Source organism: Macaca thibetana, chromosome 11 (assembly GCF_024542745.1).
Source record: "Macaca thibetana thibetana isolate TM-01 chromosome 11, ASM2454274v1, whole genome shotgun sequence".
Classification (NCBI taxonomy): Eukaryota; Metazoa; Chordata; class Mammalia; order Primates; family Cercopithecidae; genus Macaca; species Macaca thibetana.
Window position 1 is genome coordinate 91,153,114 of NC_065588.1, and position 26,031 is coordinate 91,179,144.

Consider the following 26,031-nt stretch of genomic DNA (forward strand, 5'->3'; position numbering starts at 1 on the left):
CAGGTCTATGAACACTTACCTCCCAGATATCAAGTTCTTAGGTATACCTAACACGTGCAGCTGCTCCCTCCCGCTGCTATCTCCCTGCATGAGTGTCGGCAAGCCAGGGAATCGGAAACTGACAGTTTTGTTTTCTCAGTGCTAACAAAGGGGAACAAATTACGTATTTTCCCTGAGTGTGCAGTGTGTTGCTTTAAATTTTGTCAGAGTTTTTCCCCTAGTAGCAGCAACCAGGAGAAAAAGAAAAAGACATCTGGTAACTTCTTTAGGATATATCTTAACAGATTTGTGGGTGTGACTCTACTCAATCTGTTTCATAAATAAAACCCAGGCAATGGCATCAATTAAAAATCTTTCTAAAGATGGTTTTAACAAGAGCAATATCATGGAAACTACAGTCCCAATATCCTAATAATCACAAGTGCCACCATGTATGGAACATGCCTGTGTACTGGCACTGTGGGGAGCACTTTACCAGTAAGTAGCAGCTTACTTCACACAATTCTATGGGGTGCCATTATTATCCCCATTTTGCAGATGAATAAACTGAGGTTCATTGAGATGAATTAGCCAGTACAAAGTCATACAGCTAGTGAGTGGAAGCACTGGGATTCAAACCAGGTTTTAAAGAACTCCAAGCATTCTGGAGCTCTGTGTTCCATCTATGCTCAATGAGTTTATCAGACAAAAAACAGTAAGAATTAGAGGAACAAGGAAGGAGCCATTCTCTGTCTGCCCCAGAATTGATAGTCTATGACTTTCGGCACACAGGCCAGGTTTGGCAGATAAAACAGTGGGTCTGGCATTAGGAATCCCAGAATCGCTGTCCTGACTCTACCATGAACAAACCTGCTTGTCTCACTTAACCTGTGCAAGTTTTGTTCTCCACAGCTGTGAGATGAGGCAGCTGGATGACAATCTCCCTCAGCTTAAAAACTGCATCTATGAAGCCAGGCACAGTGGCTCATGCCTATAAGCCCAGCACTTTGGGAGGACAAGGAGAGTAGATCATTTGAGGTCAGGAGTTCAAGACCGGCCTGGCTGACATGGTGAAACTCCATCTCTACTAAAAATATAAAAATTAGCCAGGTGTGGTGGTGTATGCCTGTAATCCCAGCCACTTGGGAGGCTGAGGAAGGAGAATCGCTTGAATCCAGGAGGCAGAGGTTGCAGTGAGCCGAGATCGTCCCACTGCGTTCCAGCCTAGGCGACAGAGTGGGACTCCATCTCAAAACAAAAAACATAACAAAACAAAAAAACAAACTGCATCTACAAGGATAGGTGTGTAGAAACATTTTGCTGGGATAGTAAAGCAGGAAAAAATTGAATGTAAGCCACAGGGTGCACAATTGAGCACATAATGTCCACTTTGCAGAGAAAAACCCTGACAGATGGCATTAATCAGCAGTCAGCTTCCAATGAAATTGCACCAATGACCTCCAGTGGCCACTGCTAAATCCAGTGGGGTCAATTTGTGGTCATCTCAATGGACTGATCAGCAGAAATCCACAGAATTAACATTCTCTCCTCTTGAAATCTCTTTAGTTGACTTCCAAGACACTACTCTCTACTATATTTTCCTCTTCCTTCCTGGATGCGCCTTCCAAGTCTCTTTCGCAACTTTGTCCTCATCTTCCCCACTCTTGGCGTGCTCCAGAATTGAGTCCCAGACTTCCTTGTCTACAGTAACTCTGTTGGTGCTCTCATCCAATTTCAGGGATGTAAATGCAATCCACACGCTGATGGCTCCCAAATGTGTAATCTCTACCCAGAACCAGACTTTTACTTCCAGTTACCTACTCAACACCTCTGCTCAGACTAATGGGCATATCATGCCCCCAAACGAGCTCCTGTATCTCCCCAACTCTGCCCTCAGAGCCATTTCAATAAACGGGCCCTCAGCCCTTCACGGTGCTCTTCGCAGTGCCAGCTTATCTGCAGCCACCCCAGCCAGATCCAGCTTATGCACTTACTATTCCCATGACTCAGTGACTTCACCAGGTATCCACGAGGCTCCCTCTCTCACCTTTCTCCAGTAATTGTTCAAACATCACCTTTTCAGTGAGGCCTTTCCCTGATCATTCCATTTTAAATTGTAACCCATCCCTCAAAGTACCATCTTTCTCTCCCCCTTGCTTTATTTTTCTCCATAAAATTTTATCACCTGACATATTTTATATTAGATTCATGTACTTCTTTACTGCCTATATTCCCCAACTAGAATGCATGCTCCAGCAAGAGGAAAGAGTTTGTCTGTCTTATTCACTGATGTATCTCCAACACTGAGAACAGTGTCTGGAACATAGTGGGCATTCTTTGGTGAAAAATGATGTAATCTACAAGCATCCGTGCATAGCCTGAGTACACCAGAGCACGCATAGTAGCCGTTTCTCTGTGAACAGGAAAATGATGAAATATCTGTCTCAGACACTAGTTTCTTTTCCTCTTGTCTAAAAACTGGGGTCATTTTTGGATGCAAGAAGTATATTATAGTGCGCCATTTAGACTTCACAGTCCCAAAGAGCAAAGATAAAATATAATAATATCATAAAAATAACTTTGAAAAATAAATTAGAATCAGTGTGTTGTTTTCATGTGTACATTAATTTTTAACATATATAATATATAATATCTATAGAGAGAAACATAAATTTTTTGCATAAAATTGGGGAATTAGCCATGCCAGGATTTCTATGGTAATCCTGAAACTGTCTTTATGTATCAATAGCCAATATGCTATTCGTTTATCTATAGCTAGTTGTGTATCTCATTTTTCTTTTTCTTTTCTTTTTTCATATTTGAAATCTTGTATTTCACCTACCATTACCCTGTAATGGCAAATGATGGTCACTGAGTTAGTGGTCAAAGCTCAGACATTAGCATCAAAGAGACTGGGCCTAATTCACAGATCCCATCGATGAGAACTCTGCCAACTTTCTTGACCCCTGATATACTCATAGGTTCACCATCTAGCAACATTTCTGTGAGGATCAATGAGATAATCCACATAAAACCCTTAGCGCCGGGCGCGGTGGCTCAAGCCTGTAATCCCAGCACTTTGGGAGGCCGAGATGGGCGGATCACAAGGTCAGGAGATCGAGACCATCCTGGCTAACATGGTGAAACCCCGTCTCTACTAAAAATACAAAAAACTAGCCGGGCGAGGTGGCGGGCGCCTGTAGTCCCAGCTACTCGGGAGGCTGAGGCAGGAGAATGGCGTAAACCCGGGAAGCGGAGCTTGCAGTGAGCTGAGATCCAGCCACTGCACTCCAGCCTGGGCGACAGAGCGAGACTCCGTCTCAAAAAAAAAAAAAAAAAAAAACCCTTAGCACAGTGCTTGGCACACAGGAAGTATTCAGTATACACTAACTATTATTAATCTTCAGACCTTATCTGACATCTTTGGCTCTCAAAATTCAAAGGTCTTACAGATCTCAAACGCAACTCCTGCCAGCTGCAATGAAATACAGTCATGTGTTGCTTAACAATGGAGCTTAATGGCAGGGCTACATTCTGAGAAATTTGCCATTAGGCTATTTCATCACTGTGTGAACATCCTAAAGTGTACTTACACAAACCTAGATGGTATAGCCTACTACATACCTAGGCTACACGGTATAGCCTATTGCTCCTAGACTACAAACCTGTGCAGCATGTTTCTGTACGGACTGTTGCAGCCAGCTGTAACACAGTGGTAAGTATGTGTGCATCTAAACATGTCTAAACATAGAAAAGGTAATGCATTGCACTGTAACGTTATGATGGCTATGCTGTCAGTAGGCGATAGGAATTTTCAGTTCCATTATCTTATGGGATGACCATCCATTATGGACCAAACTGTCACTATGTGGTGAATGACTGTATTCCCTTCTTCAGTTTATACCTAATGAAAATGCAGCCATTTTCAGTAAACACAAACAAAACGAATCACCTTAAATGTTGTAATAATACATGTGAATGTAGGTTTTAAAGACAAAATTATTGAGGGTTAAGAACTGGCTGATAAGTAAATGAACCAAGTGTTCGCATCTGAAATAACATAGAAGGAGGTAAAGACCATGAAGAAAAGAGGAAAGAAAAATACTATCTAGAAAAGGGGTGAAATGAAAAATCAATCAGAAGGTATAGGTTCCATGCATTCTTTTAAAACAGTGACAAAAATAATAAATAACACCTACATAGGTAGCATAGATAAGAGTGTCCGGCATCGTTTCAAGGGCATTATGTGTATTAGCCCATTTTGTCCTCACAACGTCCTCTCAGTGGATACATTATTATCCCTGTTATGGGGCACAGAGAGTAGTAACATGTCCAGCAGCTGCTGAGTGGCAGAGTCAGGATTTGAACCAGGCAGGGCAGGTCCAGAGCCCAAGCTCATAACCACCACAGGACATACGTCCTCATGTATATTCCCTGACTTCAGAGAGAGAGGTGTGTGTTGTTATTCTTTGGGAAATTGCTCCTTTCCCTGACCCTATGTGACTCCAGAAGGCTTGAATCTTCCCCTTACCCTATGTAAGCCACAAGTTGGTGGGGGGCATTGGTGACCCAACATGACCAAACAAGGTCCATTCTCTGAATGTTTTTTCTACTGAAACTGGGAAGAAACTCTCCTTATCTTCCCTTGGACTGAGAGCTGTAAGGCTATGATCCCAAAGTGGCCAGGACCCTTTTGCCCCATGGCATGGAGGTACAAGGAAGTGCTTAAAGCATGGGCCCCTCCATGAACAGGGGCCGAAATGAGAGACAGACAGACAGACAGAAAGAGGGAAGGGGTAAGCTGTTTACGTCCCTGGATCCAGGCATCCCTGAGGTCTGCTGTACCTCCTTCTTTCTAAGTTCCATGTACCTGAGTCAACTACTTTCTACCTTGTTATTTAAGATATTAGTTTCTGTTGCTTACAGCAGAAGAATCCCAGGGAACACATTTAACTAGACATTTAATACCTCCAGGATGAGCTGGAGAAAACAAGCTGCCTGCTAGACAATGAAGTAGGTTTACAGCTAAAGGAACATAGGTTCCTAGACAGAACATGCATTTTCTGAGTGCCCATCCTCTGTCCAGCGCCATGCTAGACACAGGGGAATCATGAGAAATGACACTGTCCTTGTTCTTGAGGAGCTGACAGTCTAAGGTAAGAGGACACATATAAAAACAAATAATCACAAGACAGTGAGCTAGATGGTTAATAGAGTTACTGCCTCAGGGTCTTTGTACTTTGTTTCCTTGCTATAAACACTATAATCCCAGATCCATAACTGTCCAAGGCTGGTGTATCAGTTTGCTAGGGCTGTCATACAAAGTACTATAAACCGAGTGCCTTAAGCATCAGAAATTTATTGTTTCACCATTATTCAGGCTAGAAATCCAAGATCAAGGTGTTGGCAAGGTTGACTCCTTCTGAGGGCTGTAAGAGAGAATATGTCCCACCTTTCTCTCCTAACTTCTGGTGGGTCTCTTGGCCTGTAGATCTCTACCTTCATCTTCGCATGCCATTCTCCCCATGTGTTATCTGTGTCCAAATTTCTCCTTTTTCTGAGGACACCAGTCATACTGAATTAGAGACCCACTCTATTCCAGTATGACCTCATCATAACTAATTATATATGCAAGGACCCTAATCCTAAATCAAGTCACACTCTGAGGGACTGCGGACTACAGCTTTAACATATTAATTTTTACGGGACACAATTCAATCCATAACAGCTGGCTTTGTCTCACCATTCAAGTCTCAGTCCAAGTATTACCTCCACAGAAAGGCCTTCCTTGACCACCCAATTGAAAGAAGCTCTTCCCCAACCACCAGTCACTCTACCTCATTGCCCTACTTGACTTTCTCCATGCACTTAACCACTACCAGAAACCATCTCGCTTGTTTGTCTTTGGTCTGCCTCTCTACACAAGAACGTAAACCCCATGGAAGCAAGGACTTTGTCTTGTCCACTTGTCTCCAGAGCTGAGAGCAGTGCCTGTGACACATGGTGGTGCTCAGTCAACGTCAGCTGAATAAATACATACATAAGTTAAATGAAAATCACTTGGCCATTCATAAACATAACACCGGGGAGTACCACAGGGAGTACCACAGCTATGAATAAAAGTCAAGCAGGAGAAGAGGGTAGAGAAAGGTGTGCTGTTCTGAGTATGGCAGCCAGGGTAGGCTTCTCAGGAGCTGACACAGAAGCAGCAAGAGCGGTTTCAGTGAGAGTGAGGCTGATGGTCTGACTGGGGTAGGACCGAGGTGTGAACAGGAAGTAAGGAAGTGGAGACAGCAAGGAGACATGCCACAAAGGGAAGCTGAGAGTGGGGGCATCTGCATTTACTACCCAGCACCCAGACCTTGACAGCTGGCAAAGACTTTGCCATGCCTGGGGAAATAAAGTTTTCGCTTATTCCTGAAGTTTTTACAACAGCCCTGAAGCCCTCCCTCCTCTGTCCCCTGAATGTTTTGTTCTTGTTTTGGCACTGTACTTCTAGTATTTCTGTGGAACTGCAAGCTTTCCATTTTACACGCCTCTTTCCTCCTCCAAGGAACTCCTTGAGGGCAGGGACCCCAAAAGGTTCCCAACAGATATGGAAGGATAGGAACTTCTGGCTGGTGCTTCTTCCTGTGGGTGCCCCTTTCTATTACAGAAAACAAACAAACAATCAAAAAAGTTTTATCCCTTTACAAACAAGACTTTGAGATCTGTGTGGTGAAAATTATAAGACATTGATGAAAGAAATTGAAGATGATACAAACAGAAAGATATTCTGTGTTCTTGAATCAGAAGAATCAATATTGTCAAAATGTCCATATTCCCAAAGTGATATATAGAGTCAATGCAATCCCTATCAAAATTACAGTGGCATTTTTCACAGAAACAGAAAACACAATCCCAAAATTTGTTTGGAGCCATAAAAGACCCCAGATAGCTAACATGATCTTGAGCAAGAAGAATGAAGCTGGTGGCATCACACTCACTGATTTCAAATTATACTACAAAGCTATAGTAATAAAACAGTATTGTACTGGCATAAAAACAGACACATAGGGCAATGGAACAGAATAGAGAGCCCAGAGATAAACCCACACATGCATGGTTAAATAATGACCATATGGACAAAGGTGCCAAGAACACACAACGGGGAAAGAATAGTCTCTTCAGTAAGTGGTGTTGAAAAAACTGTATATCTATGTGCCAAAAAAGTGAAATTGAAACTTTATCTTATGCCATAGACAAAAATCAATTCAAAATGGATGAAAGACTTAAACTTAAGACTTAAAACTGGAAAACTTCTAGAAGAAAACATAGGGGAACAGCTCCATTACATTTGTCTTGGCTCCATTACATTCGTCTTGGCAATCAAGATACATCTTGAATTTTTTTTTTTTTTTTTTTGATACGGTACCAAAAGCACAGGCAAAAAAAGCAAAAACAAACAAGGGGGACTGTACCAAACCGAAAAGTTTCTGTACAGCAAAAACAATCTGTAAAATGAAAAGGCAATGAAAGGAATGGGATAAAATATTTGAACCCCATATATATAAGATGAGATATTAATATCTAAAATATATAAGGAACTCATACAACTCAGCAGCAAATAATAATAATAATTATATCCCAACTTAAAGATGGGCAAAGGGGCTAGGCACAGCGGCTCATGCCTGTAATCCTAGCACTTTGAGAGGTTCAGGCAGTAGGATCCCTTGAGCTCAGGAGTTTGTGACCAGCCTGGGCAGCACAGTAAGACCTTGTCTCTAAAAAAAAATTTTTAAAGATTAATTGGGAATGATGAGGTGCACCTATAGTCTGAGCTGCTTGGGTGGCAAGAAGATTGCCTGAGCCCCAGAAGTCAAGGCTGCAGTGAGTTATGATCATGCCACTGCCCTCCAGCCTGGGCAACAGAGCAAGGCCCTGTCTCCGGCCGGGCGCGGTGGCTCACACCTGTAATCCCAGCACTTTGGGAGGCCAAGGCTGGTGGATCACAAGGTCAGGAGATCGAGACCATCCTGACTAAGACGGTGAAACCCTGTCTCTACTTTAAAAATACAAAAAATTAGCCAGGCCTGGTAGCAGGCGCCTATGGTCCCAGCTACTGGGGATGCTGAGGCAGGAGAAATGGTGTGAACCCAAGAGGTGGAGCTTGCAGTGAGCCGAGATTGCGCCACTGCACTCCAGTCTGGGCAACAGAGCGAGACTCCATCCCAACAAATAAATAATAAATAAATACCCTGTCTCCAAGAAAAAAAAATGGGCAAAAGACACTGATAGATTTTTTTCCAAAGATGACATACAAATGGCCAACAAGTGTATGAAAAGGTGCTCAATATCGCTAATCATGAGGCAAATGCAAATCAAAACAATAAGATATCATCTCACACCTGTTAGGATGACTATGATCAAAAAGTCAAAAGTTAACAAGTGTATGGCAAGGAGGAAAAAAACAACTCTTATGCATTGATAATGGGAATGTAAATTGGTGCAACCATTACGGAAAACAGTATGGAAGTTTCTGAAAAAATTAAAAATAGAATTACCATATGATCCAGAAATCCTCCTTCTAGATATATAGCCAAAGAAAATAAAATCATGTTCTCAAAAAAGTATCTGAATTCCACGTTCAGTGCAGCATCATTGACAATAGTTAAGATATGGAAACAACTTAAGTGTCTAGCAACAGATCTATGAACAGAGAAAATGCGCTATATATACACTGTGGAATATTATTCAGCTTTAAAAAAAGAAGATGAAATCCTGACATATGTGACAATATGGATGAACCTGGAGGACATTATGCAAGTGAAATAAGCCAGACACAGACAGACAAATACTGCATGATCTCACATACATGTAGAATCTAAGAAAGATGAACTCAGAAACAGAAAATAGAATGGTGGTTGCCAGGGGCTGGATAGTGGAGGAAATGGGAAGACATTGGTCAAGGATATAAACTTTCAGTTATAAGATGAATAAGTCCTGGAGACGTAATAACAACATAGTGATGGCAGTTTACAACAATGGTAGTTTATAACAATTTATGCTTGAAATTTGCTAAGACAGTAGATAGATCTTAAGCATTCTCACCAACCACATATGAAAAAATGGAACTGTGTAAGGTGATGAATATGTTAATTAGCTAGATTATGGTAACTGCTTTACAATGTGTGTGTGTGTATACCTCAAAACATCATGTTGTATGCCTTTAATATACACAACTTTTATTTGTCAATTACACTTCAGTAAAGTTGGAGAAAAAAATAAAATAAAATAAATAAAAATCAGGCTTTCAGGAGTGATGTCATGAAAACTAACAGAGCAGGAAGCTCCAGGAGCTATCCCTCTACTGAAACAACCATTGACCCAGAAGGAGTGACTAGAATCAACTATTTAGGAACTAAATAGTGGAACCTAACTAGACACTTAAAATAACCAGGGGAGGGCTTGATGAAGGGAGGGACTGCTGATCTTTCCTAAGACAGCAACATAAGTGAACCAGCTACCATTCCCATCACAGCTTTGAGGACAGCAGTCCATATTCTAGGCTCGCTGGTACCAGAGTAGGTAGTGGGGACTTTCTCTTCCAAAAATTGGTGTTGTACATTTTTGTTGGTCTAGCAGTGCCTGAGGGGTTGATGCAGACACTCACTTTGGTTTTGGCCCTCTTGGTGGCAGCAACTTCCCCTGGCAGCATCTAGGAAAATGTTAAGAAACAACTCTCACCCACTTTTCCCTTTTTGGAACCAGAAATTTAAGGAAATATTTTTCAGGTCACTGACTGACCACAGAAATAACACAACAGAAACTTCAGTGACCACACAAAACAAGAAATACATATTTGCAAAAAGAGTTTAGAAAAGTCACAAATTAACAGCACTAGTCCTTAATGGAAAAAGGTCAGCAATCCCTGAGGAGTGGGAAAATGGCATTTCTAGAGTTATAATATTATAGTACTCAAGATTTCCAATTTTCAACAAAAATTTACAAAGCCTACAAAGAAATGGGAAAATATAGTCATTCACAGGAAAAAAAGAAATTTGTCAGAAATATTAACAAGTGAACCCAGACAACAGAATTACTATCAAGGGTGTTAAGTCAATTATATTAAATATGGTCAATGAGCCAATGAGCTAAAGGATTACAGGTATGTAATCCCAGCTACTAGGGAGGCAGAGACATGAGAATTACTTGAACCCAGGAGGCAAAAGTTGCAGTGAGCCGAGATCGCGTCACTGCACTCCAGCTTGGGCGACAGAGGGAGACTCTGTCTCAAAAAGAAAACAAACAAACAAACAAACAAGAATAACCCAGTCCTCAGTGTCAAATGAGTTCCATCACAGCCAAGCACACTGCCAGCCTTTTTCTTTCCCTCACAAGAGAACTCTCTGGCGCTCGGCTTTCGTCTCTTCATTTGCGTTACAAAAAGCACACCTGACCCTGTTGAAAAGGGCATTTAAGGAGATCATCAAAGGGGCCTGTAGTGCTCCTTTCAGAGCACATGATCTCTCTCCCTAATAAGCCCTCTCCCAGTCTTAAGAAACCCACATTCAGGAGCAACATTATGCTACCAGCTGCAGCTGAGGGCTCTGGGTGAAATTGAGCCAGGGCTGGGGAACAACTCAAAAGTCATCTGAGAGGTGTGACACCTCCCTGGCGTCTAGACCCACAGCCGGCAGCCTATAAACTTTTTCTCTTTGACTTTTTAAAATAAGATTCATGAAACCACTTTTCCTATTATGGCATAAGAAATGATGCTGGCCGGGCGCGGTGGCTCATGCCTGTAATCCCAGCACTTTGGGAGGCCGAGGCGGGTGGATCACGAGATCAAGACCATTCTGGCTAACACGGTGAAACCCCGTCTCTACTAAAAATACAAAAAATTAGCCGGGCATGGTGGCAGGCACCTGTAGTCCCAGCTACTCCGGAGGCTAAGGCAGGAGAATGGCGTGAACCTGAGAAGCGGAGCTTGCAGTGAGCCGAGATCGCACCACTGTACTCCATGTACTCCAGCCTGGGCGACAGAGTGAGACTCCGTCTCAAAAAAAAAAAAAAAAAAAAGAAAAAGAAAGAAAAGAAATGATAACTGCTTGAAGGATTATACCTCTTTGCCATTTGATGGCATCTCTATGAGGACAGGGAACTATGGGCTCAGTCATCTTTGCAGCCCTAAAATCAAACTCAGAAACTGGCCCCCCGAAAGGCTGTTGAATAAATAACATAAGTAAATTCCATTTTTATACTATCTACTGATGTCTAAAAATTCCAAATTAGAAGTTTAAAATCCTATGATAGATATCTAAAGGAGAACAAAGTAATCCAAAATCAATTATATATTACATGCTACCTAGGATTTTATGAAACTGAGCTCAATCTCAAAATTAAAGAACTGTACTGTAGGCTGGGTGCAGTGGCTCATGCCTGTAACCCCAGCACTTTGAGAGGCCAAGGTGGGCAAATCACTTGAGGCCAGGAGCTCAAGACCAGCCTGGCCAACATAGTGAAACCCCATCTCTGCTAAAAATACAAAGATTAGCCGGGTGTGGTGGCTGGGGCCTGGAACCCCAGCTACTTAGGAGGCTGAAGCACAAGAATTGCTTGAACCTGGGAGGCGGGCCGTGAGCCGAGATCGCACCACTGCACTCCAGCCTGGATGACAGAGCGAGACTGTCTCAAAAAAAAAAAAAAAAAAAATCAAAGAAAGAACTTACTGTAAAATCTGCTTTGCTTTGTTACTCACTCTTATGAATATAGAGCCAATCACTGGTTCTAGCCTCACAATTATGCTATATTAAGGGAGGAGACCACCCCTCATATTGTCTTATGCCCAATTTCTGCCTCCAAAGAAAGAAGTAGTAAAAATTAAAAGGCAGACATGAAATCCACATGCAGACAGCCCAGTGCCACACCCTGGGCCTGGTAGTTAAAGATCAATCCCTGACCTAACCGGTTATGTTATCTATAGATCCCAGATATTGTATGGAAAAGCATTGTGAAAATCCCTGTTCTGTTCTGTTTCATTCTGATTACCGGTGCGGGCAGCCCCCAGTCACGTACCCCCTGCTTGCTGAATCGATCACGACCCTCTCACACAGACCCCCTCAGAGTTGTAAACCCTGAAAAGGGACAGGAATTGCTCACTCGGGGAGCTCGGTTTTTGAGACGTGAGTCTTGTCGATGCTCCCAGATGAATAAAGCCCTTCCTTCTTTAACTTGGTGTCTGAGGGGTTTTGTCTGTGGCTCGTCCTGCTACAATATTACTGTATATATGTAATATATTCTATATTACTATATTTTCTCATTTATAAAGTGGGAGTAAAAATAACAGCTACCTCACTGAATTTTTGTGAGGATTAAATTAGTTAACACATGTATAACAGTTAATGGCACATAGTGACCACTTACGAAATGTTAGCTAGTATTATTGTTGTTGTTACCAGGCACTGTTCTGGCTAACATTCTATTAGACCAAGTTAAATATTAGTTCATTTAATCTGCCCAGAAAAGTATTAATAGAAGCAAGTTGCACATATAACCTGTCCCCTTGACAACAAAATTTGCCTTCTAAAAGCCATTAATGGATTCTCAATGTACAAGAATTGCCTATGAATTGTTTACATTTTAGAATATGATTTCCCCTTGAGGCAGAATATATATTTAACAGGTCTTAAATGTATACCAGAAAGAACTGAATCGCCTGCTTCACTAACAGGTTTCTTTAAAAAGAAAATCAGACAGCAATTTTACCTTCTGTTCAGGCCAGATGAGGTTCCTAATCCTGCAAGGTCTGGGGTACTTTCATCTGATAAGAGCCCATGAGCTTCTGAGAGCTTCAAATGACTACTACTTAGGTTAAAAATAAGCACCGAGAAACAAAAACTAAGAAACAAAAGCAGAAGTATTTATAAAATTGCTCTCTTCGCACTGTCCCACTGCGGTACTTTCCTGTCTCTCAGATCATTGTCCTTTAGTCCAGCAATTTCCAGGGTCCTGCAGGCTGCTGGTCCCAAGATGCTCAGGCACACAAAGGTGTTGTGGCCAAGTAAGGTTGGGGAACCCATACTATACTCCCCTCCTGCCACAATACCATTAGCATATTAAAAGCCTCAGCCCCTTCCAGGAACAAAACCTGTTTAGTTGTGCTTAACCCACTGTTTGAAAACTTACTTAACCACAGACTCCTTTTGTGATAGTAGGTAGCTAGTTAGACCTGAGCAGGGCAGAAGAGGGTTCCCCTGCCCCACTCCAGGAGTGTCAGGCAACCATCGGCGTCAGGCAGTTAACTGTCTCTCTAAAATAATAATTGGGCCGGGCACGGTGGCTCACACCTGTAATCCCAGCACTTTGGGAGGCCGAGGTGGGCTGATCACTTGAGGTCTGGAGTTTGAGACCAGCTTGGCCAACACAGTGAAACCCCATCTCTACTAAAAATACAAAAATTGGCAGTGTGTAGTTGCGGGCACCTGTAATCCCAGCTACCCAGGAGGCTGAGGCAGGAGAATCGCTTGAACCCGGGAGGTGGAGGTTGCAGTGAGCCGAGATCACACCACTGCATTCCAGCCTAGGCGACAAAGCGAGAATCTAAATAAAAGAATAAAATAAAATAAAATAAATAAAATAAAATAAAATAAAATAAAATAAAATAAAAAATTGGTCACAGCCAGCACCAGGGAAAGGCAGTCTCCCAACAGATAGAAACATCTGAAACTGAGGATCAGCGGCTTCCTGATAAGACCTCAGGAGCTGGACCAGTGGGCTCAAGCAAAAAAGAGGTCAAATGGCAAAGTTTAACTGGCATATGACCTTCTAGGAACATTCAACCGGTAAGGGAAGAATGCCTCGAGTGAGCATGTGTACAACTCCAGTAAACATACTGTGCATGCATCACTCCTAAGTGCTGGCAGCCACTGCGGATGCAGAGAGCCCACCCAAGGGAAGAATCAGGAGAGAAGGGACACCAGCCCCTGGAAATAGGACAACATATAAAATCCCAAGTCAAAGGTCAATCCACGCACTTGATCTCTCCAGTCACCCTCTTGACCGTCTTCCAAGTTTACCTCCTTTCGTTCCTGCTCTAAAGCTTTTGAATAAACCTTCACTCCTTCTCTAAAACTTGCCTTGGTCTCTCTGTCAAATTTTTCCTACTGAAGAGGGAAGAACTGAGGTTGCTGCAGACCTGTATGGACTCACCACTGCTAACACCTTTTTCAAGGAATATCTACTAGAATCTAGGTTTGGGAAATGCTGAAACAGCCTAAACTAACCAATTATTTCCACCTTAAAATGACTGTGGGCTCATTCACCTGGCCTGGCAAAGTCAGCCCTTACTTAAAAGCAGATGGGAAAGAATGTTGACCCTCTACATACCCACAGTCCCTGATCAACACACATTTTCATGAAGAGGTATAACTTGGATCAAGTCAAAAAGAAACTATCCCCGGATCCATCTGAGGTGTGTCCCACACTCATGGAACACACCAAAAAATTCAGGAATGGCTCACAGGGAAGTATGATTTCAGAAGACCAGGAGCATAAGAAGAAGGAAGATGACACTATAAGAGCAATCCTCTGAACAAAAGGAATTTAATCCTCCTGTTTTTTTGTTTTGTTTTGTTTTGTTTTTTAAGTCAAGGAGAAGAATCCTGGTGCATTACAACCTAACTGGAATATGTCCAAAGTGATGGGACAAAACCACAAAGTGATGGGACAAATCCACTGACACCAGATTAAAGGAGTCCTGATCAGAGAGGAAGCTGGAGGGTGGCAGGGTCCTTGAAAAACTATCTCCAAAGACTCCAATCTCTAGAGCATTCTCTTAGTTCTACAACTGAAAACTTTTTCCAGAATCCTCAATATCTATCTGTAATGTAAGGCTCCTTTTTGCTAGCACCAGAAGGTTACATAAAATTAGGCACTTGCAGAAGCATCTTGCCCCCCTTATCAGGCCACTGTGGTATTCACCCAACCATAACTGCCCCAAATGGCCAACACGTGGGGATTATGGGAACTACAATTCAAGATGAGATTTGGGTGGGGACACAGTCAAACCATATCAATGAAGGAATACATGGATATACATGCAGAAATCTGGGTGGCTTTAATTCCTTCCATGAGTTATTAAAATCTTACCATCACTATGAGCTAGCCAAAATTAAAATACATCTGGGCAGACAGGAGACCCAGATGGGTAGGAACTAAATATGCAAACATTTCGGTCAGTAGAAAGAAAAACCAAGAAAAGGGAAGAAATAAGATTCAAAATGATCCCAAGAGGCATATCCTGGGGAAAACCCAACAAGATAAATATAGTAAGTCCTCAAAAGATGCTAGTTACTAGTGTATCATTAATATTAAATAATAATATTAACTGTAAATCCCTGCATTTACATTGAAAATAGCAATTACATAAGAAGACATAATAGAGAACTGGCTTAGCCAAAAGCCACAGGAGAAAATATAATTTGGGTTTTGGCTAATCACAATCCCAACAAGTGTCAGCACTGCAATGTAGCTGCTAAGTAACTAACACCACTGCGCAGGCCTCACCCATAGCAAAGGAACTGACAGGCTCACAAAACTCTCCCAGCTAGGCCATATCTGACATGTAGGTTTCATTTAGCCACAAAAGATACAGACAATCGGAATTGTATCCAGCAAGAAGTGACTATCACGGCTGTAAGTCGGGAATCCAAATTAAACACAAATAGTTGATAGAACAGGTGGTAACTATAGACGTGAAGGTTTAAGGTACTCTTCAATATTTGAAGAGCTGCCAGTAAAGAATGGCACTAGTTGTTTTGTGTCGCCAACAGGTGAAATTTGCAGGGGAGACTAGGTTAGGCTCCATACACAAAATGATTTTCCAATACTTAAAATTATCCAAGAATTGATCCCACAGGCTTGAAAAGTTTTAAGCTTTCTTTATGAAAGTGCCTGAGAGCCAGAAGATTATCAACCAACAAGAGTAATCTAAGGATTCCTCTGGTGGGTGAAGGGATGCACTCTGAAGTTTTGAGACCCCTTTCAACATCAAGAACCTGCAATTCTACGATTCTGACTACTGTTGAGCTTCATCAGATTAGTAGACAGAGCCCAGTGCTACCCTTTCCTCCAACTCATTTTTGCATGGTGAATGGTAAACACTTAAAAATATTCTTGGGGACAGGTGCAGTGGTTCACGCCTGTAATCCCAGCACTTTGGGAGGCCAAGGTGGGCTGATCACTTGAGGTCTGGAGTTTGAGACCAGCCTGGCCAACATGGTGAAACCCTGTCTCTACTAAAACTACAAAAATTAGCAGGGCATGGTGGCGTGTGCCAGTAATCCCAGCTACTTGGGAGGCCGAGGCAGGAGAATTGCTTGAACCAGGGAGTCAGAGGTTGCAGTGAGCTGAGATGACACCACTTTGCTCCAGCCTGGCGACAGAGCAAGACTCCATCTCAAAATAAATAGATAAATAAATTCTTGGTAGACTCTGGAAAAAAATGATCAACTAATACTTGTGTCTCCAATATTAACTAATTTGTGTTAAATACCCGTCAATCTACTTAAACTCTTGTATTTCTTATCTGCAAAAGGACCTAAATGAGAAGATAAAGGTAAATTAACTCTGAAAACCTGTAAAGCAATGTAAGGGATATTTATAATTATTGAGGTTTATCAATAAGTAGAGAAGCACTCAACTAATTTTTTAAAAAGAAAACATTTCCATATAAAGCAGTCATTTTTCTTATCTGACTTCAATTGTAAATTGCTGAGGAAGGTCTAATTTCACCTTCTATCTCAAGATTTGGTAGCCAGAGTCACCAAAGACTTGCATACTTACCAGAGGCCTGAACATACAATTCCAGGAAGGTGCCCAACACAGAGTATTAGCAAGAGAACTTGGAGGCTGGGCTTTGCCTTCTGTCCTCAAACAGGAATAAATGTAGAATCAGGGAGAATGAAAGAGTAAAAACTGGGACACCTAAACTAAGAATAAACCAAAGAGACAGGAATATTTGGGTGCTAAAAGGCAAAGGCCAAACACAAACCGTAAAAGAAAAAAATGGATGAACTGGACTTCAAAATTAAAAGCTCTCTTCAAAAGTCACCATTAAGAAAATCAATTACTCTACATATTTGCCAGCGAAAGAAAAGGAAAATCAAATGCAAGCCACAGATGGGTGAAAATATTTATAAATCATATTTGATAAGGCACTTATATTCAGAATATATAAAGAACTCTTACAACTCAATAATAAGACAAGGAACTCAATTTAAAAATAGGCCAGGCCAGGCGTGGTGGCTCACACCTGTAATCCCAGCATTTTGAGAGGCCAAGGCAGGCAGATCACCTGAGGTCAGGAGTTCGAGACCAGCCTAACCAACATAGTGAAACTCCGTCTCTACTAAAAATACACAAATTAGCCAAGCATGGTAGAGCATGCCTGTAATCCCAGCTACTTGGGAGGCTGAAGCAGGAGAATTGCTGGAACCCAGGAGGCAGAGGCTGCAGTGAGCCAAGACCGCGCCACTGCACTCCAGCCTGGGTGACAGAGCAAGACTTCATCTCAAAAATAAATAAATAAATAAATAAATACAAAAATAGGCCAAAAATTGAACGGACATTTCACCAAAGAAAATATATAAACAGCTGAGTGGGTTCCAAGATGGCTGAATAGGAACAGCTCCAGTCTACAGCTCCCAGTGTGAGCGAGGGAGAAGACAGGTGATTTCTGCATTTCCAACTGAGGTACCAGGTTCATTTCACTGGGGCTTATTGGACGGTGGTGGGTGGAGCCCACAGAGTGTGAGCTGAAGCAGGACGGGGCATCGCCTCACCCAGGAAGTGCAAGGGGTCAGGGAATTCCCTTTCCTAGCCAAAGGAAGCCATGACAGACAGTACCTGGAAAATTGGGACATTCCCACCCTAATACTGTGCTTTTCCAATGGTCTTAGCAAACGGTACACCAGGAGATTTTATCCTGTGCCTGGCTCGGAGGGTCCCAAGCCCATAGATCCTCGCTCACTGCTAGCACAGCAGTCTGATATCAAACTACAAGGTGGCAGTGAGGCTGGGGGAGGGGCATCTGCCATTGCTCAGGCTTGAGTAGGTAAACAAAGCAGCTGGGAAGCTCAGACTGGGTGGAGCCCACTGCAGCTCAAGGAGGCCTGCCTGCCTCTGTAGACTCCACCTTTGGGGGCAGGGCATAGCTGAACAAAAGGCAGCAGAAACTTCTGCAGACTTACCCGTCCCTGTCTGATAGCATTGATGAGAGTAGTGGTTCTCCCAGCATGGAGTTTGAGATCTGAGAACCTACAGACTGCCTCCTCAAGTGGGTCCCTGATCCCCAAGTAGCCTAACTGGGAGACACCTTCCAGTAGGGGCCAACTGACACTTCATACAGCCGGGTGTCCCTCTGAGACGAAGCTTCCAGAGGAAGGATCAGGCAGCAACATTTGTTGTTCTGCAATATTTGCTCTTCTGTGGCCTCCACTGGTGATACCCAGGCAAACAGGGTCTGGAGTGGACCTCCAGCAAACTCCAACAGACCTGAAGCTGAGGGTCCTCACTGTTAGAAGGAAAACTAACAGAAATGACATCCACACCAAAACCCTATCTGTACATCACCATCATCAAAGACCAAAGGTAGATAAAACCACAAAGATGGGAAGAAACCAGAGCAGAAAAGCTGAAAATTCTAAAAATCAGAGCGCCTCTTCTCCTCCAAAGGAATGCAGCTCCTCGCCAGCAACAGAACAAAGGTGGACGGAGAATAACTTTGATGAGCTGACAGAAGTAGGCTTCAGACGATCAGTAATAACAAACTTCTCTGAGCTAAAGGAGGATGTTCGAACCCATCACAAAGAAACTAAAAATCTTGAAAAAAGATTAGACAAATGGCCAACTAGAATAAACAGCATAGAGAAGAACTTAAATGACCTGATGGAGCTGAAAATCATGGCACAAGAACTACAGAACACATGCACAAGCTTCAGTAGCTGATTCAATCAAGTGGAAGAAAGTGTATCAGTGATTGAAGATCAAACGAATGAAACGAAGTGAGAAAAGAAATTTAAAGAAAAAAGAGTAAAAAGAAATGAACAAAGCCTTCAAGAAATATGGCAGTATGTGAAAAGACCAAATCTACATCTGATTGGTGTACCTGAAAGTAACAGGGAGAATGGAACCAAGTTGGAAACCGCTCTTCAGGATATTATCCAGGAGAACTTCCCCAGCCTAGCAAGACAGGCCAACATTCAAATTCAGGAAATACAGAGAACACCACAAAGATACTCCTCAAGAAGAGCAACTCCAAGACACATAATTATCAGATTCACCAATGTTGAAATGAAGGAAAAAATGTTAAGGGCAGCCAGAGAGAAAGGTCGGGTTACCCACAAAGGGAAGCCCATCAGACTAACAGCAGATCTCTCAGCAGAAACTCTATAAGCCAGAAGACAGTGGGGGCCAATATTCAACATTCTTAAAGAAAAGAATTTTCGGCTGGGCATAGTGGCTCATACCTGTAATCCTAGCACTTTGGGAGGCCGAGGCAGGCAGATCACAAGGTCAGGAGATCGAGACCATCCTGGCTAACATGGTGAAACCCCGTCTCTACTAAAAATACAAAAAACTTAGCCAGGCGTGGTGGCGGGCGCCTGTAGTCCCAGCTACTTGGCAGGCTGAGGCAGGAGACTGGCGTGAACCCGGGAGGCGGAGCTTGCAGTGAGCCAAGATTGCACCACTGCACTCCATCCTGGGAGACAGAGCAAGACTCCGTCTCAAAAAAAAAAAAAAAAAAAAGAAAAGAATTTTCAACCCAGAATTTCATATCCAGCCAAACTAAGCTTCATAAGTGAAACAGAAATAAAATCCTTTACAGTCAAGCAAATGCTGAGAGATTTTTGTCACCACCAGGCCTGCCTTACAAGAGCTCCTGAAGAAAGCACTAAACATGGAAAGGAACAACCAATACCAGACACTGCAAAAACATGCCAAATTGTAAAGACCATCAATGCTAGGAAGAAACTGCATCAACAAACGAGCAAAATAACCAGCTAACATCATAACGACAGGATCAAATTCACACATAACAATATTAACCTTAAATGTAAATGGGCTAAATGCCCCAATTAAAAGACACAGACTGGCAAATTGGATAAAGAGTCAAGACCCATCAGTGTGCTGTATTCAGGAGATTCAACTCATGTGCAGAGACACACATAGGCTCAAAATAAAGGGATGGAGGAAGATCTATGAAGCAAATGGAAAACAAAACAAAACAAAAAGGAGGGGTTGCAATCCTAGTCTCTGATAAAACAGACTTTAAACCAACAAAGATCGAAAGAGACAAAGAAGAAGGCCATTACATAATGGTAAAGGGATCAATTCAACAAGAAGAGCTAACTATCCTAAATATATATGCACCCAATACAGGAGCACCCAGATTCATAAAGCAAGTCCTTAGAGACCCACAAAGAGACTTAGACTCCCACACAATAATAATGGGAGACTTTAACACCCCTCTGTCAACATCAGACAGATCAATGAGACAGAAAGTTAACAAGTATATCCAGGACTTGAACTAAGCTCTGCACCAACCAAGTGGACCTAACAGATATTTACAGAATTCTCCAGCCCAAATCAACAGAATATACATTCTTCTCAGCACCACATTGCACTTATTCCAAAATTGACCACATAGTTGGAAGTAAAGCACTCCTCAGCAAATGTAAAAGAACAGAAATTTTAACAAACTGTCTCTCAGACCACAGTGCAATCAAACTAAAACTCAGGATTAAGAAACTCACTCAAAACCACTCAACTACATGGAAACTGAACAACCTGCTCCTGAATGACTACTGGGTACATAACGAAATGAAGGCAAAAATAAAGATGTTCTTTGAAACCAATGAGAACAAAGACACAACATACCAGAATCTCTGGGACACATTTAAAGCAGTGTGTAGAGGGAAATTTATAGCACTAAATGCCCACAAGAGAAAGCAGGAAAGATCTAAAATTGACACCCTAACATCACAATTAAAAGAACTAGAGAAGCAAGAGCAAACACATTCAAAAGCTAGCAGAAGGCAAGAAATAACTAAGATCAGAGCAGAACTGAAGGAGATAGAGACACAAAAAACCCTTCAAAAAAATCTATGAATCCAGGAGCTGGTTTTTTGCAAAGATCAACAAAATTGAAAGACCACTAGCAAGACTAATAAAGAAGAAAAGAGAGAAGAATCAAATAGATGCAATAAAAAATGATAAAGGGGATATCACCACCGATCCCACAGAAACACAAACTACCATCAGATAATACTATAAACACCTCTATGCAAACAAACTAGAAAATCTAGAAGAAATGGATAAATTCCTGCACACATACACCCTCCCAAGACTAAAGCAGGAAGAAGTTGAATCCCTGAATAGACCAATAACAGGTTCTGAAACTGAGGCAATAATTAATAGCCTACCAACCAAAAAAAGTCCAGGATCAGACAGATTCACAGTCGAATTCTACCAGAGGTACAAAGAGGAGCTGGTACCATTCCTTCTGAAACTATTCCAATCAATAGAAAAAGAGGAATCCTCCCTAACTCATTTTATGAGGCCAGCATCATCCTGATACCAAAGCCTGGCAGAGACACAACAAAAAAAGAGAATTTTAGACTCATATCCCTGATGAACATTGATGCAAAAATGCTCAATAAAATACTGGCAAACCAAACCCAGCAGCACATCAAAAAGCTTATCCACCACGATCAAGTTGGCTTCATCCCTGGGATGCAAGGCTAGTTCAACATACACAAATCAATAAACATAATCCAGCATATAAACAGAACCAAAGACAAAAACTACATTATTATCTCAATAGATGCAGAAAAGGCCTTTGATAAAATTCAACACCTTCAGGTTAAAAACTTTCAATAAACTAGCTATTGATGGGACGTATCTCAAAATAATAAGAGCTACAAACCCACAGCCAATATCATACTGAATGGGCAAAAACTGTAAGCATTCCCTTTTAAAACTGGCACAAGACAGGGATGCCCTTTCTCACCACTCCTGTTCAACATAGTGTTGGAAGTTCTGGCTAGGACATTCAGGCAGGAGAAAGAAATAAAGGGTATTCAATTAGGAAAAGAGGAAGTCAAATTGTCCCTGTTTGCAGATGACATGATTGTATATTTAGAAAACCCCATCATCTCAGCCCAAAATCTTCTTAAGCTGATAAGCAACGTCAGCAAAGTCTCGGGATATAAAATCAATGTGCAAAAATCACAAGCATTCCTATACACCATTAACAGGCAAACAAAGAGCCAAATCATGAGTGAACTCCCATTCACAATTGCTACAAAGAGAATAAAATACCTAGGAATCCAAATTACAAGGGATGTGAAGACTTCTTCAAGGAGAACTACAAACCACTGCTCAATGAAATAAAAGAGGACACAAACAAATGGAAGAACATTCCATGCTCATGGATAGGAAAAATCAATACCGTGAAAATGGCTATACTGTCCATGGTAATTTATAGATTCAATGCCATCCCCATCAAGCTATCAATGACTTCCTTCACAGAATTGGAAAAAACTACTTTAAAGTTAATATGCCACCAAAAAAGAGCCCGCATTGCCAAGACAATCCTAAGCCAAAAGAACGAAGCTGGAGGAATCACGCAACCTGACTTCAAACTGTACTACAAGGCTGTAGTAACCAAAACAGCATGGTACTGGTACCAAAACAGAGATATAGACCAACGGAACAGAACAGAGCCCTCAGAAATAATACCACACATCTACAACCATCTGATGTTTGACAAACCTGACAAAAATAAGAAGTGGGGAAAGGATTCCCTATTTAATAAATGGTGCTGGGAAAATTGGCTAGCCATATGTAGAAAGCTGAAACTGGATCCCTTCCTTACACCTTATACAAGAATTAATTCAAGATGGATTAAAGACTTAAATGTTAGACCTAAAACCATAAAAACCCTACAAGAAAACCTAGGCAATACCATTCAGGACATAGGAATGGGCAAGGACCTCATGACTAAAATACCAAAAGCCATGGCAACAAAAGCCAAAATAGACAAATGGGATCTAATTAAAGAGTTTCTGCACAGCAAAAGAAACTACCATCAGAGTGACCAGGCAACCTATAGAATGGGAGAAAATTTTTACAATCTACCCATCTGACAAAGGGCTAATATCCAGAATCTGCAAAGAACTTAAACAAATTTACAAGAAAAAATCAAATAACCCCATCAAAAAGTGGGCGAAGGATATGAACAGACACTTCTCAAAAGAAGATATTTATGCAGCCAACAGACACATGAAAAAATGCTCATCATCACTGGCCATCAGAGAAACGCAAATCAAAACCACAATGAGATACCATCTCATACCAGTTAGAATGGCAATCATTAAAAAGTTAGGAAACAACAGGTGCTGGAGAGGATGTGGAGAAATAGGAACACTTTTACACTGTTGGTGGGACTGTAAACTAGTTCAACCATTCTGGAAGATGGTGTGGCAATTCCTCAAGGATCCAGAACTAGAAATACCATTTGACCCAGCCACCCCATTACTGGGTATATACCCAAAGGATTATAAATCATGCTGCTATAAAGACACATGCACATGTATGTTTATTGTGGCACTATTCACAGTAGCAAAGACTTGGAACCAACCCAAATGTCCATCAGTGACAGACTGGATTAAGAAAATGTGGCACATATACACCATGGAATACTTTGCAGCCATAAAAAAGGATGAGTTCATGTCCTTTGTAGCGACATGGATGAAGCTGGAAACCATCATTCTCAGCAAACTGTCACAAGGACAGAAAACCAAACACCATGTGTTCTCACTCATAGGTGGGAATTCAACAATGAGAACACTTGGACACAGGATGGAGAACATCACACACTGGGGTCTGTCATGGGGTGGGGTGAGCGGGGAGGGATAGCATTAGGAGACATACCTAATGTAAATGATGAGTTAATGGGTGCAGCACATCAACACAGCACATGTATACGTATGTAACGAACCTGCATGTTGTGCACATGTACCCTAGAACTTAAAGTATAATAAAATATATATATAAACAGCTAATAAGCACATGCAAAACTGTTCAATATCATTAGTCATTACAGAAATGCAAATTAAAACCACAATGAGATACCACTACACACCCACCAGAATGGCTATAATCAAAACAACAGAAAATATCAAGTGTAGAATGGGATGTGGAGCAACTGGAACCCCCTCATACCCCAGAGACGGGAAGGTTAAATGGTGCAGTCACTGTGGAAAGCACTGTAACAGCTTTTCAAAAGGTTAAACATATATCTGCCATATGTCCCAGAAATGACAATTCTAGGTGTCTACCCAAGAGAAATAAAAACATTTGTCTACACAAAAACTTGCATACAAATGATTATAGCAGCATTATTCATAATAGTCAAAACGTAGAAACAACTCAAATGTCCATCAACTGGTGAATGAGTTAACAAGATGTGGTATAACCATATAATGAGATAGTCAGCAATAAAAGGGAACTACCAATGTACATTACAACAGTGATAAGTGTCAAAAATATGCTAAGTGAGGAAAAGCCAGTCACAAAACCCTATATTAAATGATTCCACTTATATGAAATTTCTAGCAAAAGCAAATGTATAAAGACAGAAAGTGGATTAGTGGTTGACTGGGGTTGGGGATGGGAGCAGAGACTAACCACAAATGGGCACAAGGCCACTTTGTGCAGTGATGGACATGTTCTAAACATGGATTATGGAGATGGTTGCACAACTCTTACAAATTCACTAAAAAACAATGTATTTACAATGGATGGACTTTAGATATGTAAATTATACCTCAATAAAGTTGTGGGCTCAGTTCAGAGGGCAGATATTCCAGTCATATTCATTGTGAGTCATAGGCAATCCAAAGATAGAAACAAAATGGAGAGAAAGAATACATTTCCTTCTTCAATTTTATTTATCAAAAGCACTTTCTTTGGGTATCTCAAAATGTAAAGCTGTAAGTCAGGCACAATGGTGCACACCTGTAGTCCCAGGTACTCTGGAGGCCAAGGCAGGAAAAACGCTTGAGCCCAGGAGTTTGAGATCAGCCTAGGAAACATAGCAAGACTCTATCTATTATTTTTTTAATCAAAGCTAAAATACCCAGATCTCTTTTTTTAATTATTATTAATTTTTGAGATGGAGTGTTGCTCTGTCATCCAGGCTGGAGTGCAGTGGCACAGTCTCGGCTCACTGCGACCTCCGCCTCCTGGGTTCAAGCAATTCTCCTGCTTCAGCCTCCAAAGTAACTGGAACTATAAGCGCCTGCCACCATGCCCAGCTAATTTTTGTATTTTTAGTAGAGAAAGGGTTTCATCTTGTTGGCCAGGCTGGTCTGGAACTCCTGACCTGAAATGATCCACCCGCCTTGGCCCAAAGCGTGGCAAATACAGGCGTGAGCCACCACACCCGGCCCAAGATCTCTTAAAATATGATTTTGAAGGCAGTTTGCCTGGAGGTTAAGGGTTGGAACTGTGGACTCAACCTGTGTCTAAAACACAGCATTCCTACTTACCAGCTGACTTGAGCATGTTACTTAGACTGAGTTTCAGTTTCTTGTTCCTACACAACAAAAATAATACATACAACCAAGTTGTTTCAAACTAGCACACTATCTATTAACAGCACATGGTAAATACTCAACAAATGCTGACGTTATTATCTTTATTATCGACACATCATCATTACCATCACTATGACTGTAGTTTCCTTGGGAGACTTGAAAACTTGACTGACATGTGTATGTTCCTAACATACATTTAGTGCTTCATCATTGCTCTATTCAATTTAATTCACTTCCCAAACATAACCATGTTCCCTTCCTTATAACCCTCATTCGTTATCTTAGGGACTTATCCTTTGAAATAAAATCCCCAGATCATTTCACTAACAGAACAAAAGCTGTACTATTCCCTGGCTAAAGCGAGATATTTTCCAAATCAACCATAGGAAAACAAACATTTTTAAAAGGT

At 41.6% G+C, this 26,031-nt stretch overlaps 2 protein-coding genes across 6 annotated transcripts in view; one reads left to right on the forward strand and one right to left on the reverse strand.

Annotated features, from left to right (window-relative positions):
- Positions 1-26,031, reverse strand: part of TMCC3 (transmembrane and coiled-coil domain family 3) — a 308,376-nt gene that overhangs the window by 237,449 nt on the left and 44,896 nt on the right. The window contains exon 1 of one of the 5 annotated variants that reach the window (XM_050747185.1): positions 12,727-13,549. The exons of 2 other annotated variants lie outside the window; for them this stretch is intronic. The gene's annotated coding sequence lies outside the window, so the exon portion shown is untranslated. Of the gene's footprint in view, positions 1-19; positions 13,550-26,031 lie in introns of those variants that run through there. 2 more of the 5 variants (XM_050747183.1, XM_050747179.1) reach the window with 2 other exon arrangements.
- The window catches only part of METAP2 (methionyl aminopeptidase 2), an 817,888-nt gene that overhangs the window by 104,433 nt on the left and 687,424 nt on the right, over positions 1-26,031 (forward strand). The window lies entirely within an intron of this gene.